The 16563-nt window shown below is 42.2% G+C and overlaps 1 long non-coding RNA gene across 1 annotated transcript in view; it reads left to right on the top strand.

Moving 5' to 3' along the window:
* The first annotated feature begins 351 nt into the window (after positions 1-351).
* LOC144111524 (uncharacterized) overlaps positions 352-16563 on the top strand; it is a 74088-nt gene continuing 57876 nt past the window's right edge. The window contains exon 1 of the long non-coding RNA XR_013310074.1: positions 352-432. This is a non-coding gene — a long non-coding RNA (uncharacterized LOC144111524). The remainder of the gene's footprint in view (positions 433-16563) is intronic.

Below are 16563 nucleotides of genomic sequence, written 5' to 3'. Positions count from 1 at the left end.
GAAAAGGAGTAAAAGACTCTTAAGGAACATGTACACTACGACATTGCAACTTTACAGGCATTGTATACTATTATGCACATTAAGCCATTGTCCCGTCTTCGATCTCCAAGCTAACAGGACCCCTGTCCTTCCGTCTTCCAATCTATCAGGCTACATCCTATTACAACTCCTTTTCCTCTCAAAACTTTCCTGTTTCCAGCAATTAACCGCCTGTGTCTTGGCCACTCCCCCGTAGTGGGTATGTGCCAGCAACGTCTGAGGCCTTCATTCCTTCCTTCCTTCCTGAAAGGCGCACGCTCCCGCAATCGCATTCCAATACTCAAAGCCCTGGTGCTCCTCTCCCCGCGACCATCGCGAAGCAGTGCTCGCCGACAGACGGTTCAAGATCGTTCGAGCCCTCTCGAGAAGTCGGGAAGAGAGGCGAAGCTTGACGTGAGCTGTGGCGCCTACTCCCTTTCTAAATGCTTCCATCGCTTCCAGAAAATTTGTACTTGAATATTTGCTTCAATATATCGCGACACCATGCTCCGCTGAAGTGTCTCATTAGAGAGTACCGTAATCGTCGGCCAGTTGTTTTATGCAACCATGTCCGAGATGAGAAAGCAGAAAGATTCAACGCGTAATGTTTTTTCGACAGTAATTCATATTTTCATCAGCAGTTAGATCCGTTGTATCTGTTACATTTCGACCGTCATAATTACGGGTGCCTTTCAGCGCGGCTGTTTTGTATCCGACAGGCACATTTGGCTTAACCCGTGTACGCGCACAAGAATTACACGCCACGTCAGGGGTGTGCAATTATAGTTTTGATCGATAGGCGAAATGGAGCCATACTCCTGAGTGGTGAAAGGCTCCGAACTCAGCTGCGCACTGTACCGGTTGCGCAGCAGCAGCAGTGGCTTGGGCCACTGCATCGAGTGCCGGCAAATGCCATATGGCCGAATATAGCACTTTATTGGGAAAAGCGACGAAATCTTCCAGCGTCATTTTCGGCTTTCGAAAAGGCAGATATGCTAGCGTCGCGACGAGCTAGGCGACAGCCCACATCTGCAGAGGCTGCGTGGCGATCCTCAATCACTCCCATTCTAGTAGCGCTGTGCCCTCAGATGCTATAGGAGCTGAATTTTACAAGAATTCGCCGGCTCAGACCGATACATTGGACGTCAACAGACCACTCTCACTCGCAGCATAAGGGACGACTCCGACGCTCTGTGCAGAAGTGAGGGTCGTTGATTCGAAGGCTGCGGTCAACACTGCTTATATTTAGGAACCTTTCCTTTTCTCAGCAATATCATTGACATCATGGGATGTGCTGGCGGCACACACATTGAAATAAGGGCTCTTACCAAGTGTTCAAGAACTGAACGAGATTTTGTTGCGTCCAACGGGTAAACTGCGACCGGAGGAGCGACCGGGTATTTTCAATCATTTAAGTATTTTAGAGATGCTGGTACACAGAATGAAAGCAACCCTATTTATCGCAACGATCAAACGCTTGGAAATAAAAAAGCGTACGCTATTCACCGCTAATTAAGGCTTTCGGTAGTTTATGTTTATGAAGAAAAAGACTAATTCTGAAGGAATTCTGTGTATAGCATAAATTAAAGTCTGGTTTCTTTAGAGTAGCTCCGCTTGCACAGTGTGCTGTGCGAGTCCATTAGTTTTTAATTAAGCTGTATGTTAAGGCAAAGTGCTATTGTGAAAAAAATAGGCGGTCTAAGCAAATACTTCAAAGTGTACGCGTTTGGAAAACCGCCAGGACCCGTGTTTATATGATTTAACTAGAGATATATTGCTCAAATGTTCTGTCAATGTGCGAGGGGTACCCAAAAGTTTTAATGATCACGATGAGAAAAAAAACAATAGTTACTTCCAGAGGTCGAATTTCTCCAAGTACTCTTTCTGCAGTCACACATTTTAGCCGGCATTTGTTCATCTATTTCAAGCCCTCTTTGCACAGGTTCTCCGCTTTGCTCAAAAACCACCATTACACTTCGAAAATGATATCCTCTCTGTCGGCAAACTGACAACCACAAATTGGTCTCTTTATCTCGGCAAAGAAAAAAAGTCACTTGTCGCAAGATCATGCGAATAAAGTGGATTAGGGGGAGCAGAAAAAAAGTCTTCATTCCGCTCCAACAACGTCAAATTCTTCTGGAAAACATCGTGGTGAAATAGCTTTTGAAGAGGTGTCCACAAGCGAGGCACCGAGCGTGCAGACACCTCATTCTTGTACGGTTCCTCATGAATAAACTTCTACGCAGTTCCGTAACTTAGTCCAGTCTCCGACTTCACTCTTTCCATGGTTGGTAATCCGTCGTCGAGGACAATGGCCTCCACTTTCTTCACCACGATCACCCTTGATTAAGGGTCTACCTAGTAGTGGCTCGTCTGTCAGAGACATGTGACCACTTTGAAAGCTCCTCTTCCCTTCACAGCCGTCTCATATGATGGACTTTCATCCCCATAGAGAGCTTTCATTTTGTCGTCGATTTCGTGTGCGTTTTCGCCCTTCTATTGGAGGCAATTTATAACACTAGGGCTTCAGTTTTGTGCATCATACAGGTTAATGTCTTCTACAGCTTGTGGAAAGCAAATTGTTTTAGATAAAGGTTTGATATTTGTGCAACTATGCATGGTAATGAACCTTATTATGCTCAAAAAACGATCTATATCTGTATGAGTTCTTTATTTTCATTTAAAACATTTGGATGCCCCCTCGTACGCGTCCTTGGTTTGTGTAATGTTGAGACGTAGGCCACCGTTGAAACTGATCTTATCAAACATTACCAGAAGTGAGGCAGCTCTCAGGTTTAACTATTGTCAATCGCACATTACAAAATGGGTACTAGACAAGCTGTAGTAAAAAGTTAAGTAATCGTGCTTTCCTTCACTATTCAAATGCGCGAGATCTAAAATTCTATACTTTCCAGTGAAAGGCAAAGAAGCGGAGAAAAACAGTAAGCCGGATGATCAGAGCCTAACGAGCGTAGTGCGACAATTTGAATCCATACGGTGAAATGGACACATGCATGCCTACTTCACTGTGCTGGATCATCGGTTTTCCATCCATATATTTATTTGGTATCAATGCATGGTGCAAAAGTGTTCTCTGTTGTTAAGATACCGCTATTGAGTGTAGCCTTTGCTAAAGCAAAAGAAGCTGCAATGAGGCAGAAACAAACAACTTTTCACCACTCCTTCGCCGCCGCCCGAGGCGCTCCTCACAGTTCTTCACGCATTCCTGCGCAAAACTAAACTGCAGATGCCCCCTCAATTCAAATTCTACGCTCCGTCTACCATGCCACGTGACAAGAGCCTCTATGCTCCGCGAAATAATTTGGTTAATTTAATGCCATCACACCTATAGACCGGACCGCATCGTTCCCTCGCAGCACCAGGGAACGATGCGCACTCAGTGCGCATCTTGCGCAATATAAAAAACTTACCATGTATCATAAAGTCCTTAATGAAAATCCAGGTTAAACATTGTGTCCTGTACTTACCTGCACCGGTAATTAACTCGGTGAAACGATAAACAAATAAAATAACGCACCGAGTGCACTCACGTGACTCGTACTTTGTCGGCTGCATGCGTAGCACATTAGATGACAGCCAAGAGGTGATAAACCCACAATGGATTTAGAAGAATGAATGAAACTGAACTTGTTCCGAGAGAAAATTTTGTCTTGATGCCGTTAGGTCATTCACCTGATGGAGTCGCCACAGCTTGAGGAGCTTGCTATTTTTGCCAAACTCGGGGCATCGTGCGTAGCACTCGTAGTATCAGTAAAATTTCAGAAATACCTGTATCTCGGTGGGCTGTGTGTGCCGCCGAAAAGCAGCATCAGCGCTCTAATGTGGTTGAAAACACGGCATGATTCCTGTGGTTGTTCAAATCACATGTTGTGATCTTATTTTTTGTCATTTTTTCTGCAGAAATAGTTCACTTCCGAAACAGTTATTGAAGCAGAAGTTACATACCATAGCTTTGGCAATAAAAAAACAGCAGCCTTCTTATAGGCACTCTAATCCTTCCAGGCGAGTATCGGTTTTCTCAGTCTTCCTCGAGCAGCTTTATGTAAGCCTACAAGAAACATGTCACTATATTTTCTTAATAATTTAGTTACGCCACTTTAAAATGTCAAAATTTAATATTCGCTGTGGTTTCAAATTGAAACCAAAAGACCTCGCATGCAGTGAGTTCGTTAATAACTTTATATTACCTGTTTTTGTAAAAGTAATCAGATTCAGAATCACCCTTCACTATTCAGATACTAGTCTGATCCACATGCTCTGATACCGTGACATCAATGCGAAATAATGGAATCATGATAGCTCGGCGTCCCACTACGCCTTTGCCTTTTGAACGGAGACATCAGTAATTGGCTTGTTTTGTGACGTCTTTATACATGTCGTAATTAGGTTTAACTCGGTGTGTAAACACAGCGTAGGATTTGAGAGAACTATAAGGTGCTGTACATCAGTGGATTATAAACGCGCTGGAGAAGTGTCAGTGAAATCAGCCGGGTTTCTCAGGTCTAATTACACTGAAAGCTGCTCGTAGGCCGACGTTGTCTGCGATGTTTTCGTTTAGCGTTTAGGTGCCGTTTATTTTGAGTGGGCCGAATCCCTTCAAACAGGCGGGTACATATAAAACAAAAATGAAAAAGACTCATCTGAATTAAAAAGACAACTAACACTTGCTAATATTCCCCAGTTGCTTCAGGGAAGTAGGCCACTAAATTTTAAAACTACGCTCTTTAGCGAAGAGGCGCTTTTTGCACCATAAAAATACAAATGTTGACGGCCGTCAAAACACCCGCGAGTCATAATAACTAGTAAAGTGATTAACAAAATTGTAATCATTAACTTTTTCGCTGTTATCGATAGGCACCAGATTGTAGTTAGAGATTTGTAGCTTGCAGCGCTTCACTAATAGCCATATCAGTTCTTAGAATTTTTAAAAGGCGATGACCATTCAAAAACCGCGCGCTCGTGGGAGGGTTTAGAGCGTCAAGCGAATCGCGAGACTCCGTGACGTACATATGACCTGCATTCTCTGCCCACCCAGCGCTTCAGCATCGAAGTGACGAGGAGCGGACTGAGCTGCAGGACGGGCGGGGCTTAGATTGTCGCGTGGTACTTGCGTCACGGAGTGTCGCGATTTGATTTCCGTCGTTTTGCGCCCTCCCGCAAGCGCGCGCGGTTTAAGAATGGCGCCAGAAATCGGCCATATTAGTTGAGCCACTTTGGCGGCGGTTACCTGTCTTCGAATTTCTAAAATAAGATGCCTAGGGTTAATATTTGAAAAGTTAACTAGAAGCAGTTAGGAAATCAGTTTACTAAACATGATTTGCGTGTTGTTTAACATATGTCACCACTGGCATTACTATGCCTCAAAAAGTGTCCCCTTAGCTCGTATTTTTTGCAATTAGTGGCTGGCTTCCCTGAAACAACTCCTATATCCAGGTGACATCCGGAAGTTCATTTAGTTTACAACAAAGCACCGCAAATTCTAAAATTCGGAATATATACATAGTTTGAAGCATCGTCGGAACATGCTGTGGAATTACAGAGCCGAGGGCTTCATTTTGTCGTGCCAAATATTTCTATGCCGCAGAGGTTTCGCAGTAACTGTGCGTGCTATTGTAAAGGTATATAGAGCTTAACGTCAAAATCAACACGCGGTCCATTAGGTGCGCCGTGGTATGGGCCCGAGAATAATGTCGGCTAACTGAACCGCGTTTCTCTAAAATGAAATAACATCATGCTGTATACATCATCATCATCATCATCATCTTCTTCTTCTTCTTCATCCTGACTACACCCACTGCAGGGCAAAGGTCTCTCCCATGTCTATCCTTAACCCTGTCTTTTGCCAGCTGTGACCACCGTATCCCCGCAAACTTCTTAATCTCACCCGCCCACCTAATCTTCTGCAACCCCCTGCTACGCTTTCCTTCTCTTGGAATGCACTCCGTTACCCTTAGGGACCAGCGGTTATTTTTCCTCCGCAGTAAATGCCCTGCCCAAGCCCATTTCTTCTTCGTGATTTCGACTAGGTGGTAATTAACACGCGTTTGTGTCCTCACCCACTCTTCCCGCTTCCGAGGCCTGCTGTACACAGGTGTCGTGCATTTCGCCTCCGTGCATACGCTGCCACCGAGGCCGCTTTGAACAGACGTGGTCAAGCTCAGCGCTGACCGCTTTAACTACTCAGCCACAACGCCGTATGTTTAAGCATTGAGATACTTACAAACACTATGAGTCTCACACCAAACGCCTATTTTTAACGTACAACTAAGCGAAGAGGCTACAGCCACAGTTTCTTAGTTGCTCTCATGTTAGGATAGAAGGAGATGTATCACTCATTTTACAGAATACGCTCAGAAAAATATTCTCCGAACGACGTGCCTCAGGTTTGAGCCGTGTTATGTCAGACTCAGTCAGAAACGCGCTGATAGCCTAGCCACCCTTTTGCTATTTGTGGTAAAGGAAGCTCAAGGCATTGCCTTTGGTGTAAGTTGATATCTGTTCGATAACAATTTCACAAAGACACTGACGAGTGAGTTATTGTCTGAACTGTCCCGTGTGCGAGCATACGCATGCCACTGTAATTCATTGTAATAATAATGCAGACGTGCGAAAAAATATTGAGGTTATACAAAGCGGATCTGCCCTCTTGTTACCTTAACATTGTTAGCACCACAATTCTTTCTTTCACCAAGAATAAGACGAAGAGAAACCAGTTAACTTGGCCATAGTTTGTGACGCGTGAAGAAAATAACTGGCAGTCTGTTACGGCGACATATTTGAGGAATATGAGAATAGAATACACTCGACCTCGTAAAAGTCTTCTGTATATTGGTGTGGTTGGAAGCTAGCATGATATGCGATGTTCGCCGCTCGCGGCAAAGAGCTGCAGAGAGGTATAACCTTTGTGTTACAGCGCATGGTGGGATGGTGGGAGGCTGCCAATGCTGGGGACTCTGCCCAGAAACTTTAATCGCCAGTAGTACGTTAGCCTTTCTCAGTGAAGTCACTGTAACTGAAATATTGAGCGTATATATACTGTCAGTTTATATTTTAGTTGGTTTTCTCCTAGTGTATTGAGTGGCGGAGCAGGGGTGCATCTGATTAGTGAGCTGCTTCGATTATGCCTAACGACATAACTCACTGCAACCAGAAGCATCTTTTCTCGAATGATATAGCTAGTATGATTTTTTTCTGCTTCCGGGATGAAACTCACATGATGTCTGTTTTTTGGAACGGTTGGGGCAGGAAGCTCTTGGGACTAAAAGCTGACTGACCGAGATTATAGAGGTGTGCCTGCTGTCACCACCAATAGATAGATTTTTCAATAAAATACCTTGAAATTTCCAAGCGTGAAGTGTTTTTAACTGCGATTTCTGGAAAACAAAACGCGGAAACTTTCCCAGACATGAAACTGTGTCAGAAGCTACACTCTAAAGTACTTTCGTTCGGGCGAGTTGGTTCATTCTGCATTAAATCGACTATATTTGGGCGAAAAATAGGTAAGAAAAGAAAAGTGACGACACAACAAAGTACTAACGTGGGGACGAGCTTCCTCGAAATTTTTATTTGATTTCATGTTCTGCTAAAGGAAAATATTCCACACAACTGCTTCGATTGTGATCATAATCAAGCATTTCACTATTGTTACAGAATTGAAAGCAAAATTCGGCGTTTCATCTTTTTTTGCTTGCTTTACTGTAATATATGTTTACCTTGCATGTGTATGTGCACCTCCTATTCCTGCTCTAGCTCAAAATGCAGCTGTCCTATGTAAAAAATAAATGAAATACGTGCCTTGACCAAGTTTTGGGCCTAACTTAGTTTCGCCATCCTTACGAACTACTCGTTCACCGCGTAAGTGTCTGCCACTATATGTTTTCTTTGATATTTAACACTTGATAGAGAGCAAACAACCTTATGTTGTCTTTTTGTTCCTGAGTACTTCCAACATCATGATGCGGATGCAAGATACAGCGGCTGATATGAAAAATCAGAGTTAGTAATATATGTACAAAACACATGGAAATACAGCAGGCATTGCTTTACAAACTATGAGAATAAAGACTGGCAGAAACGGGATAAAGAATTCCGGACAGCCACCAGCAGTGCCTGCTAAGCCTTGAATCCTATGGCTCTACAATGAGCAAAGCCGTGTTTTTTTTGTTTAAATAACAGCAGAAATTATGTACTATCTTACATTGAAAGCACGGGTGTCTCTCGCTTAACATTTGTTTCTAGAGCAATCAAATTTTTAATTTTATCAGTCGATGGAAAGCGCAAAAGCCGAGATCCCTTCTGAGGAATTCTAAGAATATAGTCCTCGTATCGCTTTCTATTGTTCAGTTCTGACTGTCGAAACGAACAGTTCAGTTATTCAAAAATGATATTTTGAAACAAATGCGTCTACAGGGTGTATAAATTATGCGGTTGCCACGTCGCTTTCCCACAACATGACACGTATGAAGAGGTTCTCAGATAGCATATTTTTTAATGCTGTGTATGTTTTTGTGCAGAAAATATAGTATGTTTCTTCTCGTACATATCATCAGGCCAAGACTAGAAAACAAAAAAAAACAATAATTGCCGCGCACGGCTAGCGGGGTGCAAACACGAAAAAAAAAAGCCGTTGAACAAGCTACAAAATAAAGTAGGAAACGGAATATAGACAAAAACGTTTGAAGCATTTAGAAATGTTATTAAAGGCCTTCTAATTTTTGCTAGCTGGTGGACAGTTCCACACCTGAATTGTCTTCGGAAGGAAGGAATTTTTCAATGTTGCTGTATGAGTGCTTTCATTTCTTCATAATCCTGGGTGGAAATACTTTTACAGTCATTGTCGTGGAATGAATCCAATTATATGTCATGAGATATGGAGGTGCCCTTGTCGTCTATTTATGGCGCCACATATGAAGTAAAAAGCCGGCAAATAAGGGCAGATATATCGCTAAGGCAAAAGAAGTGCCGGAAACTAAGGCGCGCTCACCGCACTATCGAGCTCAAAACAAGTGGGTTGACGCAGTGAAACCTCGCGTACAAAAGGTGGCGAAAAACCCCGAGATAGGCGTCCAGCTAGAAGAGAAGCAACGGACTGCAGTGGCTACAGAAGGCTCAAAACTAGCTTGACAGACAAAGCGCTGCCCTTCTTGAACATTAGAAGCGGAGAAATATGATGACGCGTCCAGCATCGCAAAAGGCCTGAACATGACCGAATCCGGCTGCGGTCAGGCTTTGAAGAACCATTCTAGAATGTTCTAACACTACCTCCAGGACAATTTATGTTTACACCTACTAGCAGTCACCAAGGTCTGAACAGAGGCAAGGATGAATACGTACTATGAGACAATGCGTTCTTCTCATGATTATCGGAAATTTGAAGCATCCCTCCTATTACTTTCTGTAAGAATCACATAAATGTAAGAATTATCTCTTTAGGTGGCAGCTATGTTGGCATATGAATGCTCTTTGACGCTTTGGGTGCGTCATTTCCTGCGACGAAAACGATAATAACAGTGGTTAGGCAACGCTAGCGTAAAAGAAAATTATAGAACCAGATTACAACTGTTTCACCGTAATCTTAAAATTAACTGTATATGAGGCTTACTGCTCGATATCGGTGTGTTCAAAAGAAAGGCAAGGTGGCATATTGATAAACTCCAGTTTGAGTAGCAATCGATATAAACTATATATTGAGAATTAAGAGACAGGAATAGTGCCCGCTGTGATGACCCTGTTGCTTTGCCATTTGGCTGCCGATCGCGAGGTCAAGTGTTCAATACCAGCCGAGGTGGCCCGAGGTGGTTGCATACCAAGGAGCAACGATAACATTGCGACGCAGCCACAGCCATTCTTGAGATACGTTGCTGGTCGAGGCTCGCTCTTCATGCCGGGTTACAACTGAAGCAAAAGTGATTGGGACACGCCTTCATGTAAATCCACTAACGTGAGTCATCATTGACGTGAAATAGTAGTCATAACAGCGAGGTCTTCACTGACTGGAAGCGCATACAAAGTCAAAAGTAAGAAATTAAGCGTCAAAGTCAAACATCATGACTACGATGGAGGACGTGGTGACCGTGGTATAGCCCCTGTTATGCCTAGTTTCACGTTAAGTGACTCTGTTGCTGAGGTCGTGGAACCAGCGAAACTGACGCAGGACAAGACAAAGAGGCACACACGCAACACCACCTGTTTTGCGCGTGCCTCTGTCTTGTCCTGGGTCAGTTTCACTGGTTCCAACATCTGTGCATTATGAACCGACCAGCCCTGCAATTTACTCTATTGAGCTATGATCTTGTTGCTATGCTGTCTTATCAAAGTCATTCAAGGTCAAGGATTGTACCGACACGGATATCAACTTTTCCATCTACTAGAGGTATCGCTCTGAAATGCCGGACTGTGTCGCTATGTCAGCTCGCGCAAAAAAACGGCAGGAAGCCTAATTTTTCCGACCCCAAAACTGCGCCCCCCATACTCATGTTTCCATTCCTTTAATTAAACCCGCACGATAATACCACTACCATGAAACTATTCATAAATACCTCTTCGACCTTACGAACAGTCGATATCACACAAAAGTTGCTCTTTAACACATGCGGCTTGGAGCATTCTAGAGAAAAACCTAATGCACTCATTGTGCTTCCGCGACGTAGCGTCTATATGTTGCATTTCATATTCTTTCTTTTTGTGTTCAAATCCCACATACTTTACGTTACTAAGACAGTGATATTGTCACCGGTATACGGGTGGGAGAAATGCTGCCGTACTGGTGCACGAAGTACTTTGCCTTGTTACCAAACATCCGTCGCCTGAGATTGCTTATCAGCTCTTCCCTTTCGCCGTCTGCCCTTACTGTAACACCTTGAATCACATAAAAAAATTCTTTCATTAAATGCTTTTTCGCAATGAGTCCAAGAGACTTGATCTTCTAATAAAATGGCAGAAGCATTTCACCTTGTGCGTTTACAGCGTTTTAAATAGCTATATTTTTATCTAGATAAAGAAATGTATCTCGCATATAAAATTTGTTGTTTTCCTCGCTCATGGGCTCGCTTTACACGCGCACACACACACATGCGCGCACACGCACGCACGTAACTTTATTTATTTATTTATTTATTTATTTATTTATTTATTCATTTATTTATTTCGAACAACAATACTTGGTGTCCGCGGGGAGACGCTAAAGGAGACTAAGATGTCTCCTGACGAGGCCTAACACCCGCATTACACGTCGATGCAGATGGTGCAGAGTAACATATCAGTGAGAACAGTGGTACATTAAACATAGCGAGACAGGAATTACACATAAGCAATTACACAAGCACTGGTCAGGCAGAAAATAATATTAAAGAAGTCATCAACAGTGAACGATATTAAGGGGTGTAGAAAAGAAAAACACATTTTCACAGAACAGGACGAATAACAGTGAAATGCAGCAGGTATATACAACAAAATGTTACATGAGTGTGTTCAAAACATTGTTCATTTTCTTCTTGAATTGGTGAATGGTGACACTCTCCTGGGCAAAAAAAAAATTATTGTTGGACATGTGTTGCATAAAGCTGTCATATATATATATATATATATATATATATATATATATATATATATATATATATATATATATATATATATATATATATATATATATATATATATATATATATATATATATATATATATATATATATATAACAGTTGGCTTCTTTCATATGTTTCTCAGACGAGCCCTTCATTTCATTTCCCTTGTCTGCTGATACTTTAAAGAGGGTCTCGGTTCTGGCACTCTTGATGCCATAGGTAGCATAAGAGGGCTCTCGCAGAGTATTCGCCCTCGTCGTTAGATGACGTTCTGCGTCACATTCGCGGTAATACAGGACGTGCTACGTACGCCGCTATGGACGAGGGTGGCGCTGGTGAACCCTCTCAAGGTTCGCTTGCACGCAATAAACATAAATACCCACGAAAGCAGCAGATTGGACAGCCGTCGCCATAGTCCAGTTGGTAGAGCACCGGACGCGATATTCGGATGTTGTGGGTTCGGATCCCACCGGCGGCATGGTTGTTTTTTCTGCTTCCTTATAAGTCATTTTCTTTAAGCTTAAGATTAATCGAAGAAAAAAAAGAGAACAATAGAAACATTCCCCTGTGCACCATGGTTTCGGTGACTGTTTGCTTCCTTCACACACACACACACACACACACACACACACACACACACACACACACACACACACACACACACACACACACACACACACACACACACACACACACACACACACACACACACACACACGCGCACACACACACACACACACACACACACACACACACACACACACACACACACACACACACACACACACACACACACACACACACACACACGCGCACGCACACACGCACATATATATATATATATATATATATATATATATATATATATATATATATATATATATAAATTAGCAAGACAACACAATAACTATAATATTAGTGCTTCGGAAACGGCACAAGCCTTCGCCAGAATGCAGCAATTTTTCTGAATGAAGCCGCTTTTCGAACCCGAAGCGTTTACATATTCGTTCTTTCAGTTTTCTTACCTGTTTTCACCTGTGTTAGCAACTATGCTCGAAGAAATCTATTCCACGCGAAGACACACGCAAATATTGGGAGCATAGCACTTAGATATTACCGAATTCTAAAAAAAAAAATACTGCGTCCTAGCCTAGTGAGACCAGTTGAGGGCGGTTAAGAGTCGCGCCACCAATTCTGGTGAAGAATTTTGTTCTCCAATATAAATGGTGATATGGCATTTGTTTGAAGTAGATAAGCCAGAGGCATTCGCCCTTTGTCCGGCTGATTATCGTGATGGCAATATATATATATATATATATATATATATATATATATATATATATATATATATATATATATTTATATATATATATAATAAAGAACAAGATCATAAATTCTTAAATATGGGTTTTTCAGGTAAAAACGACCCTTTTGCGTGATAGTGGTGGCTGTTTGGCGGACATCAGCCAGCAGGCGAATCATGTTAACTTTTGGTTCAAAGTTTATAGGGATCTAACGTCCCAAAACAATTCAGGCTATGAGGGACGCCGCAAAGAAGGGTTCCGGCAATTTCCACCACCTAGGGCTCTTTAACCTGCCCTGAAATCCCGCAGTACATGGGGCTCTATAATTTCGCCTCCACCGAAATTTGACCACCGCGGCCGGGATCAAACCCGTGTCTTTCGGGTCAGCAGCTCAGCACCATAAGCACCGATGCAACGCGACGGCTCATGTTAACTAGTGAAGTGATTAACTAAATCCCAATATTTAGTTCTTTTAATTATTAAATATAGCCACCTCAATGCATTTAAAAATTTTTAGCCGGCCGTTCGTAAGAGCCATGTCAGCTTTTAGAATTTCGAAAAAGTGATTACCCTCGGCGCGGTGGCTTTAAACATTCGGCTATTTGGACTAGTGACGTGCACTGCAGGGGCTGCCCTGCAGGATGTAGCAAAAACTAATTTAGCTACAGCAGTGAGGGTTATCGCGTGTTCTGAATTATAACAACTGATATAGCTGTAACTAACGGCCGGCTACAAACATGTAATCGCAACCAGGTGCGTATCTGTACTAGATAGAAAGTTCTATATTAAAATTTCGTTAACCCCTTTCCTAGTTAACATGATTCGCCTGTTTTTGTGCCGCCAACACTTGTATGACTATGCCGAAGAATCTTCTCTTTACCTCAAGAACCTTTTTTAACTACTGATCAGCTTCCTTGAAACACTTGGTACATATTCATGGCCGAAGTACTCAGACAGAGAGGACATAGGATTAGAAGGTTCTCATGCCCTGATGAAAACTGGTGACCGGTGGAAACGTTAGTATACCTATAATATGTCTTTCATATAGTATATATATGGGAGATGATGCCTTTTCTTTGCGATCATATTATGTAAATGGGCTACAGATCTCTTTAAAATGGTGTCTGCTTTTAAACATGGTTTTGAGGAAGGACTCGGGTATCAGCTATTTTGGCTGGTGATGAGTGAAGGGCAAATGGGTATAACAGGTTTACTATTCAAGGATGTCAATAGGTGCAGAAATAATGTCGATGGACAATAGTGACAAGCTTTGTTCAAGTATAAATGCAGCAGTCATGTGGTCTTAAACTTTGCGAAATTTCCTCCATACAGAAGGGATGCATAGATGACCCTGCAGCATTGAGGAAGCAAACTTGAGGCCGAATTGGGTCTTTCGGTCAGTTCAAGCATGACTGGGACCCCATGATTGCATCGAATCGAAACTTAGGTCTTACCACTATGTAGTGGGTCTATTTACGAAACTACATAAAAATTCTAAACGTTTCGTGAAGATTTAACATTGCAAGTATTTTTATACCTCCAAAGTGACCACACGGTGATTCTGTGTTCTTTATTCTGTAATGACCTGTGGCAATAATCAGAAATTTTTCTTCACGGGAGAGCAATCTTTCAGTCCGATTTCCGTTACAGCTTTTATTCATCTCCCGCTAATGGCGGAACATGCATGTTCACATAGTTTGCTATGAGCATCTTTTAATCAAGAAATACATCGTTACTTTTACCGCTCCTCAACTGTACAGCAGATAAGATATGCATTTTTTTGTGTGTGTGTTCGAGCACACATCACTTCAAAAACTGTGTGAGAACTTGATCTAAAAAGATCATAATTCACTGTATATTCACCTAGGGAGTCGAAAGCATGGGCGATTTCATGCCCAATAGTGGCCGCAGTAGCCCCGAAATTGATGGAGCTGGAATAAAGGAAACAGTTTAAATTTACATAGTTTTGTGATTGGCACCAAGGAACTGTCAAAATCACGACTTTTCATTTAGTTTATATAGTTTACTGAGAGAGGAAAGGTGAAAAGGTCAGTTAAACTGTTTTCGCATCAATTTCACTTGAAGGTCAGGTCATTATTCCAGTGATTTCTTTTAATACGACAGCTCAGGAAATCGAAAGTAGGCGGCCAGCGAACCATCTACAGCCAGCAATAGGAGTTCAAATTAGCGCAAATGTTCTTGCTATCAAGTCTATCAGCTCAACAGAGACATTTAGGACCTTTTTAGGAAGCTGGAAACGCGACTTTCGCCAGCAATATTTTAAACTGCAGACTAGATATCCAGTAACTTAAAACTCGATTTGCAGCGAAATGAAACACTGTATGGTTGGAAATGTTGTAGTTCTTCAGCAGTGTTGTAGTGAGCAGTTGCTAACATATGGCGTAAACCTTTATAAGCGAAAATGAGAGCCTATTGTTGCGTTTATAGCACTGAAAAAATTTTCCGAACGTTTCCGACACAGTTCCCCATAAACAGCGAACGTTGCGCAGGGTCGAGAAAACTTGTAGGTAACTGCGACTTAAAGCAGCGGTGACTATTTCGCTGTACCTTAGCTCCCTAAAAACATTTGATGGAGCGCATAAAACAACCCTGTAGGTGCTGAGCCCCGCACCAAATTACAAGAAAAACTAACTTCCCTGAGAGTCGGGGCTGGCTTGTGATCTTTCTGTTCACGTTTTATTAAGACGTCGGTGAAAAGTACGGCTTTGCGCTTATATCAGAAATAAATGATCTTCAGCCTGATGCACACTGTAGTATATTGGTCCGAACATGCTAAAAATTCATATAATTGTATGTTCAAATGCATAGTGAATAAATTTCTGTAGATAGCGCTATAACAATTTTGAAGTTAATTTTCAGTTCCGAGGACTCGCAGCTCACTTTAAAAAATTTAGTACATTTTGAACGATACAAGAATGTTATGTATATGTTCTATGAATAATTACTTCCCTTTAAAATAAAAGGCTGATTAATTATAAGTCGTTAGTCTATAACTGCTCTTCGGGAGTCTCGCGCAGGACATCCTGCAGTTTCAAAGCTTACCGAGGGAGTCCATTTTCGAAAAAAAAGGAGCTTGAAGGCGACCCGAAGGAGCCTCTGCAAAATAATTTGGGAGCATAATATATAAGTTGTGCTAACGGCAAAGCAAGCAGCGTGCAGGCGTACAGCTAACGGCAATTCATTATTATGCGCCGCGAGGGTTAGAAATGGTTTCTATCAGGAAATTTGTGTCTGAACTTGCACCTGATGAACACTGACGGAAATTACGCGGTCATGTTCACGATCACTTGCTGAGGCTACGGCAGCATATAAAGGCTACTTTTCTCTCCTCACAACCTTCTGTTCCTTTTAATGCCGACGTCTCCGATCGATAAGAGCCCCTGGGGTTTGCTTAGGTGCCCTTGGCTCCCCACACGTGCTAAAGCTTTGAAACGTTCACAGCGATCCAAAAGGAATGGTAGTGTGTTCAGACAAAACGTATAGATAACAACTGCGATTTTATAACCAAATTTTATTACCAAACAGTCAAATATGGAATGTGAATGTGAGGCTTATTATGCACCACGCATTGTCGAAAAAGTGCTCTGAAAGGCAAACAAAAATGTAAAATCTGAGGTGC

The sequence above is a fragment of the Amblyomma americanum genome, chromosome 11 (assembly GCF_052857255.1).
Source record: "Amblyomma americanum isolate KBUSLIRL-KWMA chromosome 11, ASM5285725v1, whole genome shotgun sequence".
NCBI classification, from domain to species: domain Eukaryota; kingdom Metazoa; phylum Arthropoda; class Arachnida; order Ixodida; family Ixodidae; genus Amblyomma; species Amblyomma americanum.
The sequence above is the reverse complement of the archived record's forward strand: the minus strand, read 5'-3'. Positions and strand labels throughout refer to the sequence as shown.